The 13,301-nt window shown below is 42.5% G+C and overlaps 1 protein-coding gene and 1 pseudogene across 4 annotated transcripts in view; one reads left to right on the top strand and one right to left on the bottom strand.

Annotated features, from left to right (window-relative positions):
• The window catches only part of BCAS4 (breast carcinoma amplified sequence 4), a 321,107-nt gene that overhangs the window by 147,195 nt on the left and 160,611 nt on the right, over positions 1-13,301 (bottom strand). The gene's annotated exons all lie outside the window — the stretch shown is intronic.
• LOC128640597 (ADP/ATP translocase 2-like) lies at positions 8,354-9,156 on the top strand (annotated as a pseudogene).

Below are 13,301 nucleotides of genomic sequence, written 5' to 3'. Positions count from 1 at the left end.
CAGACAAAGATTACAGAAGAAGAGAGTACTATTTTTAATGGTCAACACACAGGTTTTTAATACAGTACAAGGTGTAAAATGTAAACGTCCAAAAGCCACTTACATACTGCCCCCTGTTCTCCCCCCTTGTATCCAAATCCTGCTGGGAAATAAGATTTCCTGGGCATAGGAACTATCTCCGCCCCCTTTTATGTCAAGTATCTTTAACGGCAAAGCACCCAGCACATTTGGTATTTCTTTTTAAAGCTCTCGTTCAGGAGTACATTCTTTAAATGCTTAGTGCATTTCAGTCACATAGTGAACAAGTGACAAGTATTTTTGTCCACACGGTAGAGTAGCTAGGATAGGTAGGTGGCATGGCAGGTTCAATACAACATATCCAGGCGGCTACAAAAATGCTTTGTAAAGGGTGCTTTTGTGAGGGGATGGTGGACAGAGTTTGCTTTACATTATTAAAAGGTTAAAATAGGGCAGAAAATAAAAAAGGAATAGTCTTTTTAACCCTTGAGTGGCTGGGCTGTAGGAAAACCAACAGGATTTGTGCCACCCATTGTTATGTGAAATATGATGGCATACTAATTTTTTTCTCTTTCTCCCTATTTTTTCCTTTTAAAACACTGATATTCATGTTGACTATATGAGAGCCTCAACAATCTTAATCTGAGATGCGTTATGGATTATTTTGCCAGTGTTCTCCATGGCACTGTGCTCTAGGAACTAATCTGTTATTTTTTTGTGTAAGGTGCAGAAGGACCTCCTGGATTCTATCTGCATCTTGCTTAAATGGACATGAAACCTAAAAATGTTCTCTCATTATTCTGATAAAGAATACATTTTTAAAAAAGGAAATTTATTCTTACCTGATAAATTTGTTTCTTTTACGATACGATGAGTCCACGGATTTCATTCATACTTGTGGGATATCGCCTCCTGGTCAGCAGGAGGAGGCAAAGAGCACCACAGCAGAGCTGTATATATATCTCCTCCCTTCCCTTCCACTCCAGTCATTCGAACGAAGTTAGGAAGAGAAAGGAAAAGCCAAGGTGCAGAGGTGACTGAAGTTTAACAAAATTAAAGACCTGTCGTACAAAAACAGGGTGGGCCGTGGACTCATCGTATCGTAAAAGAAACAAATTTATCAGGTAACAATAAATTTCCTTTTCTTTTACAAAATACAATGAGTCCACGGATTTCATCCTTACTTGTGGGATACAATACCAAAGCTATAGTACATGGATGAAAAGGGAGGGACAAGACAGGGAACCTAAACGGAAGGCACTACTGCTTGAAGAACTTTTCTCAGAAAAACAGCCTCAGACGAGGCAAAAGTATCAAATTTGGAAAATTTGGAAAAAGTGTGAAGAGAAGACCAAGTTGCAGCTTTGCAAATCTCTTCAACAGAAGCATCATTTTTGAATACCCATGAGGAAGCCACAGCCCTAGTGGAATGAGCCGTAATTCGTTCAGGAGGCTGCTGTCCAGCAGTCTCATATGCAAAACGGATGATACTCTTCAGCCAAAAAGAAAGAGAGGTAGCCGTAGCTTTCTGACCCCTACGTTTCCCAGAGAAAACAACAAACAATGAAGACGATTGGTGAAAATCCTTAGTCGCCTGTAAGTAGAACTTCAAAGCATGGACCACGTCCAAATTATGTAACAGACGCTCCTTCTTAGAAGAAGGATTAGGACACAAGGAAGGAACAACAATTTCCTGATTAATATTCTTATTTGAAACAACCTTAGGAAGAAAACCAGGTTTGGTTCGTAACACCACCTTATCCGAATGGAAAATAAGATAAGGAGAATCACATTATAATGCCGAAAGTTCGGATACTCTGCGAGCAGAAGAAATAGCAACCAAAAATAAAAAACTTTCCAAGACAATAACTTAATATCTATGGAATGCATAGGTTCAAACGGAACCCCTTGAAGAACTGTAAAAACTAAATTCAAACTCCAAGGAGGAGCAATTGGTCTAAACACAGGCCTTGATTCTAGTCAGAGCCTGACAAAAAGATTGAACATCTGGAACATCGGCCAGACGTTTGTGTAACAAAATAGATAAAGCAGAAATCTGTCCCTTTAAAACTTGCTGACAAACCTTTCTCCAATCTGTCTTGGAGAAAAGACAAAATCCTGGGAATCTTAACCCTACTCCATGAGTAGCCCTTGGATTTACACCAATAAAGATATTTGCGCCATATCTTATGGTAAATTTTTCTAGTAACAGGCTTACGTGCCTGAATCAAGGTATCTATGACCAAATCAGAAAACCCTCGCTTAGATAAAATCAAGCGTTCAATCTCCAAGCAGTTAGCTGTAGAGAAACTAGATTCGGATGAAGGAAGGGTCCCTAAATGAGAAGGTCTTTCCTCAATGGAAGCTTCCACGGTGGCTGAGATGACATGTCCACCAGGTTGGCATTCCAAGTCCTGCGAGGCCACGCAGGAGCGATGAGGATCACCGATGCCCTCTCCTGTTTGACTCGAGCAATCACCCTGGGAAGGAGAGCAAATGAAGGGAACACATAAGCTAGGCTGAAAGACCAAGGTACTGCCAAGGCATCTATAAGCACGGCCTGGGGATCCCTGGACCTGGACCCGTATCTCGGAAGCTTGGCATTCTGATGAGACGCCATAAGATCCAACTCCGGCCTGCCCCATCTGAGAATCAGGTTGGCAAATACCTCCAGATGGAGTTCCCATTTTCCCGGATGAAAAGTCTGTCTGCTCAGAAAGTCCGCTTCCCAGTTTTCCACACCTGGGATGTGGATAGCCGACAGATAACAAGAGTGAGATTCCGCCCACTGAATTATCTTGGCTACTTCTATCATCGCCAAGGAACTCCTTGTTCCTCCCTGATGATTGATGTAAGCTACAGTCGTAATGTTGTCCGACTGGAATCTGATGAATTTGGCCGAAGCCAACTGTGGCCAAGCCTGAAGCGGATTGAATATTGCTCTCAACTCTCCCTCAGGGAGTTGCAAACTGCTCCCCATCCCATCAGGCTGGCATCCGTTGTCACTATCTCCCATGAGGGTCTGCGGAAGCATGTCCACTGGGATAGATGATCCAGTGACAACCACCATAGAAAAGAGTCCCTCGTCTTCTGATCTATATTTATTTGAGGAGACAAATTTGTATAATCTCCATTCCACTGTCTGAGCATGGTCAGTTGCAGAGGCCTGAGATGAAACTGAGCAAACGGAATGATGTCCATTGCCGCTACCATCAATCCAATGACCTCCATGCACTGAGCCACTGACGGCCGAGGATTGGTCTGAAGGGCTTGGCATGTATTCAGAATCTTTAATTTTCTGACCTCCGTCAAAAAGATTTTCATGGATAGAGAGTCGATTAGAGTTCCCAAGAAAGGAACCCTTGTCTGTGTAACTAGCAAACTCTTTTCCAGATTTACCTTCCACCCATGAGTCCTCAGGAAGGATAGAACAATGTCGGTATGAAACTTTGCCAGCTGATAAGACGACGCCTGGATCAGAATATCGTCCAGATAAGGCGCCACTGCAATTCCCCACGGTCTTAGAACCACCAGCAGAGACCCCAGAACCTTTGTGAAAATTCTGGGTGCCGTGGCCAGACCGAAAGGCAGAGCCACAAACTGAAAATCTCTGTCCAGAAAGGCAAACCTCAGGAACTTGTGATGATCCCTGTGGATAGGAACATACATCCTTTAAATCCACGGTAGTCATAAATTGACCCTCCTGGATCAATGGAAGAATGTTACGAATAGTTTCCATCTTGAAAGATGAAACTCTGAGAAACTTGTTTAGACTCTTGAGATCTAAGATAGGTCTGAAAGTTCCCTCCTTTTTGGGAACTACGAACAGATTTGAATAAAACCCCTGTCCCTGTTCCTGAATTGGAACGGGACAAATTACTCCCATGGAGGAGAGGTCTCTTACACAGCGTAAGAACGCCTCTCTCTTTATCTGGTCTACAGACAATCGAGAAAGAAGAAACCTTCCTCTGGGGGAAGAATTTCTGAATTCCAACTGGTATCCCTGAGACACTATTTCTAACGCCCAGGGATCCTGAACATCTCTTATCCAAGCCTGGATGAAGAAAGACAGTCTGCCCCCTACTAGATCCGGTCCCGGATCGGGAGCCAACCCTGCATGCTGATTTGGGAGCAGCAGAAGGCTTCTTGGATTGTTTACTCTTGTTCCAAGACTGAGTCGGTCTCCAAGTAGACTTGGTTTGTGAATAGTTACCTTCCTGCTTAGAGGAAGAGGAAGGAGGAATTAGCTTGAAGTTTCGAAAGGAACAAAGTTTACTTTGACGATTTCTCTGTTTGGATTTCTTATCCTGAGGGAGGAGATGACCCTTGCCTCCCGTAATGTCAGAAATAATCTCCTTCAAGTCAGGTCCGAACAGGGTCTTCCCCTTGTACGGAATAGCCAAAAGCTTAGACTTAGATGACACATCTGCAGACCAAGATTTTAACCATAAAGCTCTGCGTGCTAAGATGGAAAATCCTGAACTCTTAGCCGCCAATTTGGTAATCTGAAAAGAAGCATCTGTAATAAAAGAATTAGCTAACTTAAGAGCTTTAATTCTAACCTGTATTTCTTCTAAAGAAGTCTCAGTTTTAAGAGACTCTTCTAAAGCATCAAACCAATAAGCAACCGCAGTCGTAACAGTAACAATGCAGGCCGCCTGTTGCAATAGCAACCCCTGATGAACATATATTTTTTTAAGCAGACCCTCCAATTTCTTATCCATAGGGTCCTTAAAAGCACAACTATCCTTGATAGGGATAGTAGTTCGTTTTGCCAAGGTTGAAATAGCTCCCTCCATCTGCCAAGAGTCCCTAATGGCGTCAGCTATAGGGTACATCTTCTTGAAAACTGGAGAAGGGGAAAAGGGAATACCCGGTCTCTCCCATTCCATAGCAATAATTTCAGAAGTTCTCTTAGGAACTGGAAATACATCCGAATAAGAAGGGACCTCTAAGTATCTGTCCAACTTACTCAGTTTCTCTGGAGGAACCACAATTGAATCACAGTCGTCCAGAGTCAACAAAACCTCCCTCAATAACAGGCAGAGGTGTTCAAGTTTAAACCTGAAGGAAACCGCATCTGGATCCGTCAGAGGTAAGCCACTTCCTGAGTCAGAAAGTTCCCCCTCGGATAGAACCTCCATACCCTCCAATTCAGAGCCCTAGGAGGGTACATCTGAGATCGCCATCAAAGCATCAGAAGCAGTATTGACCATGAGGTTGTCTCTCCTACTGCATTTGCCTTGGAGTACCGGAAAGGCAGATAACGCCTCAGAAAGGGTAGATGACATGACCGCAGCAATGTCCTGCAGAGTGATCGCAGCAGAAGCTGTAGAGGAACTTGGCGCCGCTTGAGCGGTTGTTAAGGGCTGTGACGCTTGGGGAGAAAGTTGTGGCATACTCTGAGTCTTATCAGCCGAACCCTGAGAAACATCCGCCTTAGATATACTTTTATTAAAGAAAATCTGCTCTCGAAACTGCAATGCCCTCTCAGTGCATGAGGGACAAAAAGTAACGGGCTCCACATTAGCATTCAAACACATAGAACATATGCTGCTTTGAAGATCATCCATGACAACAAATAAGCAAATGATTTTGGTCGTGACAATAATAATTATGTGATGTATTCAAAACATAAATAATGTGCAATCAGCTTAACATAAATGATAACAAAAAGCTTTTGAAATCCGAGTGTACTGTGCCTTTAAAAATAAGTGTTTCAAATTTTACTGCACAACACTCGATAATGTAGAAGAAACTGCGTTTTAACTTTTCAAAAATTAAACTCTCTGAACCTGAGCAATTCTTTTGGAACAATAATCAACCTCTTGCACCACCTCGCCACAGCTCTGCTGCTGCGCCTACCTGTCCCCACGAGACAACACTATCTGCTCGTTTGCGGCGTGCCTGAGACCGTCTGTGATATTACTGCATGCGGTCTTAGGAAACACCGGAGCAGCGAGACACACTGCCGATCGGGTCACTTCCTGGCAGAACAACAACAGCGCGGCTAAGCGCGCGAACGACAAGCCCCGCCTTTCGTGGGCGGTAACTAACACGAAGTAACTCAGTAAAAAATCTGCATAGAAAAACTCACTTTTACTTTATTTTTCTTTCAGACTTTCCAATGCCAGTGAAAAAATGCAAAATGTCCCCTCAAGCACACTGCCTATAAAACAAATACCAGAGCAGAATGTACTGGAGTATACAACTCCAAGCTAGAGGTCCCCAGCGTCAAGCCCACACTCCATCTAGCCGGGCTAGTAGTCCTGCAGAGTGATTGCAGCTATAAACAGCCCACAGCAATAATGGCTGTCACAGAGTAAAGAGGGGAATACACACATGCCTATAAGAATTTGAGCAAGTTGATTACCCTTACTTTATATAGAAAATAAAGGACAGTCTGTTCTGAGGTACTGAGTGTCCCAGAAATTAACAACTGCACATACCTCAATGCTGAGCGACAGCATGATCTGTCCCACACGATGAAGAGGTCCTTTTCATCTCCTCCTGTAGATCTGTGGGAACAAACAGGGTCTTAGATAATATCTGCTAAGACCATCATCAGCAGGGCAGCACATAGTATGGGAGGCGCATAGAGAATGAAAATCTCCCCACCTGTAACTCTACTCTAGAGGCTGACAAGGAATACAGCTACATCCTGAATAAAATAGCACTCACTGGTACCATTTTAAAAACAATAAACTCTTGATTGAAGAATCTAAACTAACACTTCACTTTGCCTCTTCCTATCACTAACACAGGCAAAGAGAATGACTGGGGTCGGAGGGAAGGGAGGAGCTATATATACAGCTCTGCTGTGGTGCTCTTTGCCTCCTCCTGCGGACCAGGAGGCGATATCCCACAAGTAAGGATGAAATCCGTGGACTCATCGTATCTTGTAAAATAAAAGTTTCTAATTTACTTCTATTATCAAATTTGCTTCATTCTCATGTTATTCTTTGTTGATACCTAGATAGTTAGAGTGCATATGCCTGAGGCACTACATGACAGGAAATAGTGCTGCCATCTAGTGCTCTTGCTAATGTAAAACATTGTTGCAAAACTGCTACCATATAGTGCTCCAGACACGTGCACAGTCATGAGACAACCTTTCTACTTTTTAACAAAGAATAACAAAAAAACAAATACAATTTGATAACATTAGTAAATTGGAAAGTTGTTTAAAATTGTTTGCACAATCTAATTCATGAAAGAACATTTTGGGGTTTTATGTCCATAAATAATTATTTGAAGTTTATGCTTCTGAACAAACAATTAAAAAGGAGAAAAAAATGTTTATTCTACTCAACAGATGGAAGTGGAGAGTTACTGCATCCTCCATATACACCCTTGCTGGAAATCTGGCAATCACATTTAGGACAGTAATACTATAAATATAATGCATTTTAACAGAGAGCAGTTTCCTGAAGAAACACCTAACTTTGGAGCGGAAAAGAGAGTTGTAGAGAGCATCCTGTGTCTATAAAACACTGTCAACATATTTAAAACACGGATAGCAATTTAGGAGCATGTGGGACGTTTTAGATGTTTGGGACTGCTATTGTGTTTCATCAAACTCATCTTTCCTTAACGGAGACCTGGAGGAACATGGCCTAAATTTCATTGTTACATAAACTTCTACCCTGGCAATAGACCCAGTGTAAGAGCATGCTGCTCCTCATCAGCCCTCATCAGTTTCTAGATGATTTAATGTCTCCTTCCACCCTTGTGGAAATTCACTTATCCTGGACTCAGGGCCTATTGATCAAAACTTTGCTGGGTCAGACGTGAAAACCCAGGGGCTGACGTCAAGGAATTACCTAAAAAAGGGGTTGTCCCTGCAAGTTGCAAGTAATTGAGCTCACTGGAAAGGGAAACATTGCTGGGGAGAGTGAGATTAACAGGGAGTAGGGGGCACAATTTAAAAATTAAATCCTGCCGTCAATATGAGTCAAATTACTCTGCTTTCAGCATATAGTCCCTTAGATTCACCTCCAGAGAGCTCTAGATAATCAGGCCTTCAGTCTCCCCGCACTCATACCCTGTAGTCCAGTGATCAGTCAGCAATATAACTATACTAGTTTTATAAAATAAAAGTTCACTTGACAGAACATTTGAAATCGACACTTTGATAACCATTTTGCAATTACAAATAAACATTATTATGTTTATTACCAGTCCAACGTTCCATCCTCTGCATCCAACCAATCAGAGCCAGTAAAATTTAGGACCCACCCCCAAGATATGCTGTATAAAGTCCGCCACTTCATTGGCTCACTCTCCAGTCCTTAGAAGCTAAGTGCTACTGTCCATAACTGGCAACTACTTACTATCCAACAATTATGACCGACCCAGCTAACTCCTTCATAAAGACTTTTGCTGCAAGCAAACAGATCACAGCAGACAAGCAGTATAAGGGCATTCTTGATTGTGTTGTTCGTATCCCCAAAGAGCAAGATGTCCTGTCTTTTTGGCGTAGTAATCTTGCCAATGTGATCAGAAACTTTCCAATCAAGGCCCTCAACTATGCCTTCAAAGACCAATACTAGGAGATCTTCCTGGACAATGTTGACCCAGTTCTGGCATTACTTTGCTGTAAACCTGGCATCTGGTAAACCTGGCATCTTTGTATACCCTCTTGACTTTGCCAGAACCCATCTGGCCATTAATGTTAGAAATACTGGAGCTGAATGAGAGTTCAAAGGCCTTGAAGACTGTTCAGTCAATATCTTTATGTCAGATGGCCTCAGGGGTCTCTATCAAGGTTTTATTGTACTTGCTAAGGGCATCATCATTTACAGAGCAGAATACATTGGAATCTTTGACAAGACATGCTTTCGGACTTAAAGAACACACACATTATCATCAGCTGGATGATTGCTCAAACAGAAACAGCCGTGGCTGGCTTTGTATCCTATGCCTTTGACACTGTCCGTTGTCGTATGATGATGGAGTCAGAAAGGAAAGGAGCCGCTATCATGCACACTGGAACAAATGACTGCTGGAGGAAGTTTGCTTGTGGTGAGGGCCCCAAGGCTTTCTTCAAGGGTGCCTGGTCCAATATGGGCAGTGCTTTTGTGCTAATGTTGTGTGATGATGAGAGGAATAAATGTATCTAAATGTGTCAAGTTTAGATGTCCCTGTGACCTGTCATGTCGTATTATATGATATACCCTGAACATTCATGGACTTTTTTTGTCAAACACATCTTTATTTATAAAAATACAACTGGTAATACTTTACTGGTTAAATATTCTGGGATTCAATTAAACTACATCTTCGGGATCAAGCCTACTGCACCTCTCCAACTTAAGATATTAACGTTAATCATTCCATTTGTCCGTTTACTGCCATTGGTATTTATAATTTGGCATTTGCTTATACTCCTCTGGCAGTGGCTGGACATAACATTATGGGACTCAACACTCCTTTATTTTTTTATTTCAGTCATTCATGGTTTTTAAGCATCTCAGGTTTGAGGAATTAAATTTTTCTTCTTGATAGAGTGGAATTTGATTTGTGAGGGGTCTCAGTGTCAATTGTCTTTTGTGTTAATGGCATCTGGAGTAATTGGAAAATTGTCCAAAAACCTGTTTATCCTACAGATTCAGATAGTTCAGTTTGAAAATGGCTTATTGCATCATGTTAACATATATGAAAACGTAAATGAAGAGAATGGAAACTAGACTAGACATAGTTCTATCAGCTTGTTAAAGCCGGAGGGTAAATAAAAAGATATTCGGCAACACTTATGGTCTTTCTTTAAAACACCCAGATTATGCCCTTTCTTGTTTATTTACCTTCCCATATTTATATACATAATTATGAAGAGGTATTCCACCAAATGGACTTCTACTAGGAATTTTGTTTTTTTAACAAATATTTTCTCAATAATCATCCAAAATTAAAAAGAAATCCTGTTTAAAATAAAATAAAAATAATGAATAAAATCCAAACAACTTTTATATTCAAGGTAAACAGTAAGCACATTCAAAGGGGCAGCAGTCTGGAACAACTCAGCATTGCAGAGGCCTGAGGCTTTCAACACATCCAGGATTACAAGAAGCTGAGGTGGAGTAAGGAAATAAGGATGAGGAGGTCAGAGTGCCTTAGGCAAATAAAGATTCAGATGGGAAAGCAAATGAAATAGGTATCAGGACCAAGATTCTACATCTAATGAAAAACATGTTTTCTAGCAAAAAAAAAAAAAAAAAAAAAAATCTGTGTGTATATAATCATTTATAATATATATATATATATATATATATATATATATATATATATATATATATATATATATATATATATATATATATATATACTATGCAAAAAAGGCAGCACTCACTGGTCATTTGTAAGTAAAATTGCTCTCATGGGGAACACCACATAGCTGGTGTGACCACTTTGGATTTACTTTTTGGGACATTTGAAAAAGATGCCAGTTAGGCATCGAAACGTCATGTTTTTCCCAAGATTTTAACTTTTTGTATTATTAAAAGCTAAATTTTACTTACAAATGACCAATGAGTGCTGCCTTTTTAGCATAGTACATACTGTTTTGACATTGCACCCTGGCAGCTGCTACTAAATATATGGTGTGCATTCCTACACAGGACTTTGCTTTATATATATATATATATATATATATATATATGTATGTGTGTGTGTGTGTGTGTATGTGTATGTGTGTGTGTGTGTGTATGTGTATGTGTGTGTGTCTGTGTATGTAATGGGTTAGATTACGAGTGGAGGGCCATTTATCACTTTCACTAGAGCCGTAACCTGAAATGAAAATATGAATATTTCACATTTCAATGTTCTGCTCATAGCAGAATATGTTCTATTTATTTATAAATTGATATTTCTACATACTGTATATGATTTTTTTTCGCAAAATATAAATCTATACATATATATATACACAGAGAGAGAGAGAGAAGCACACTCACAGGAATGAACAACAGTCTCAATACCATTGTTAGCCTGTTCTATGGCGATTTACCACCTGGGTGCAGCTTCTTTTAGCCCAGTAATGCTTTTCACAGAGCAGAACTTTCCTGTAGTATATCAGTCTGATCCCGCCTATTACGGTCAGTCCAGCGCCGAAATACCAGGCAATTCCTGTCTGAACAAGGAACACAGCAACCCCAGACGATCAATTCGGCCTTCACTGGGCCTCGTCAGTGAAGTGTAGCCATATTCCTCTAAGTACATTGAGCAAGGAGTCCATCCTATAATATAAAAGGCCAAGTGTGTTTGTCCGAAGCTGTCATGCGCAGTAGAGACAGCACGAGGACAAACACACCTGACCTTACCCGACATGCTGTTTGCGGCAAAAGTGGGCATGGCCAGGCAGGAGTGTGGGTGTGGCAGACGTGGTCAGGCATGGCAGGGCGTGGCTGGGCGCGGTCGGCGCGAGCGAGAGAGGGGAGAGAAATAGAAAGAGAGGGGAAGAGACAAAAAGAGATAGGAAAGAGCTAAAGAGAGGGGGAAGAGCAGAAAAGGGGAAAGTGCAGAAGAGAGGAGGGAGAGAGAGCAAAAGAGAGGGGAAAGAGCAAAATAGGGGAAAGAGCAAAATAGAGGGAAGAGAGGGAAAAAGAGAGGGGGAAGAAAGAGCAAAAAAGAGAGGGGGAGAAAGAGCAATAGACATGGGGAGAGAGAGAAAAAGAGAGGGGGAGAGAGAGCAATATAGAGGGGGAGAGAGAGAGAGAGCAAAAGAGAGGGGAGAGAGACAGAGCAAAAGAGAGGGGGGAGAGAGGGGGAGAGAGAGAGCAAAACCGAGGGGGAGAAAGAGCAAAAGAGAGGGATGGAGAGAAAGAGCAAAAGAGAGGGATGGAGCGAAAGAGCAAAAGAGAGGATGGAGAGAGAGAGAGCAAATGAGAGGGATGGAGAGAGAGAGCAAAGAGAGGGATGGAGAGAGATCAAACAGAGGGGGGAGAGAGAGAGCGCAAAAGAGAGGAGGGGAGAGAGAGCGCAAAAGAGATGGGGGAGAGAGAGCTTAAAAGAGAAGGGGAGAGAGACCGCAAAAAAGAGGGGGGAGAGAGCGCAAAAGAGAGGGGGAGAGAGAGAGCACAAAAGAGAGGGGAGAGAGAGAGCGCAAAAGAGGGGGGAGAGAGAGAGCAAAGAGAGGGATGGAGAGAGAGAGCAAAGAGAGGGGGGAGAGAGAGAGAGCGCAAAAGAGAGGGGGAGAGAGAGCGCAAAAGAGAGGGGGAGAGAGAGCGCAAAAAAGAGGGGGGAGAGAGTGCAAAAGAGGGGGGGAGAGAGAGAGCACAAAAGAGAGGGGGAGAGAGAACGCAAAAGAGAGGGGGAGAGAGAGAGCGTAAAAGAGAAGGGGAAGAAAGAGCACAAAAGACAGGGGGAGAGAGAGCAAAAGAGTGAGGGGGAGAGAGAGCAAAAGAGAGAGGGGAGATAAAGCAAAAGAGAGGGGGAGAGAGGGAGCAAAAGAGAGGGGGGAGAGAGTAAAAGAGGTGGAGCGAGAGAGAGCGCAAAAGAGAGGGGGAGAGAGCGCAAAAGTGAGGGGAGAGAGCGCAAAAGAGAGGGGGAGAGAGAGAGCAAAAGAGAGGGGGGAGAGAGAGAGCAAAAGAGAGGGGGGAGAGAGAGAGCAAAAGAGAGGGGGAGAGAGAGAGCAAAAGAGAGGGGGGAGAGAGCAAAAGAGAGGGAGAACACAGAAGAGGGGGGAGAGAGAGAGAGCATAAAAGAGAGGGGGGGGAAAGAGCGCAAAAGAGAGGGGGAGAGAGAGCAAAAGAGAGGGGGGAGGGAAAGCAAAAGAGAGGGGGAGAGAGGGAGCAAAAAAGAGGGGGGAGAGAGAGAGCAAAAGAGAGGTGGAGCGAGAGAGAGCGCAAAAGAGAGGTGAGAGAGCGCAAAAGAGAGGGGGAGAGAGCACAAAAGAGAGGGGGAGAGAGAGCAAAAGAGAGGGGGAGAGAGAGAGCAAAAGAGAGGGGGCAGAGAGAGAGCTCAAAAGAAAGGGGGAGAGAGCGCAAAAGAGAGGGGGAGAGAGCACAAAAGAGGGGGAGAGAGCACAAAAAAGAGGGGGAGAGAGCACAAAATAGAGGGGGAGAGAGAGAGCAAGGGGTGGGACCGCTGTATTGCAAAAAATGGCCCGTGTGAACGGACTTTAGGACTAGTATTTATATACTGTGTGTATATATATATATATATATATATATATATATACATACACACATGATTATACATAGGTATAGATATATACAGATATATATATAGGAATATCTATTTACAAAAACAAACAATATGTTCCCCTACGTGCAGAACATAGGAAT

Source organism: Bombina bombina, chromosome 1 (genome assembly GCF_027579735.1).
Source record: "Bombina bombina isolate aBomBom1 chromosome 1, aBomBom1.pri, whole genome shotgun sequence".
Taxonomy (NCBI): domain Eukaryota; kingdom Metazoa; phylum Chordata; class Amphibia; order Anura; family Bombinatoridae; genus Bombina; species Bombina bombina.
This window is presented reverse-complemented; position numbering and strand designations above follow the sequence as displayed.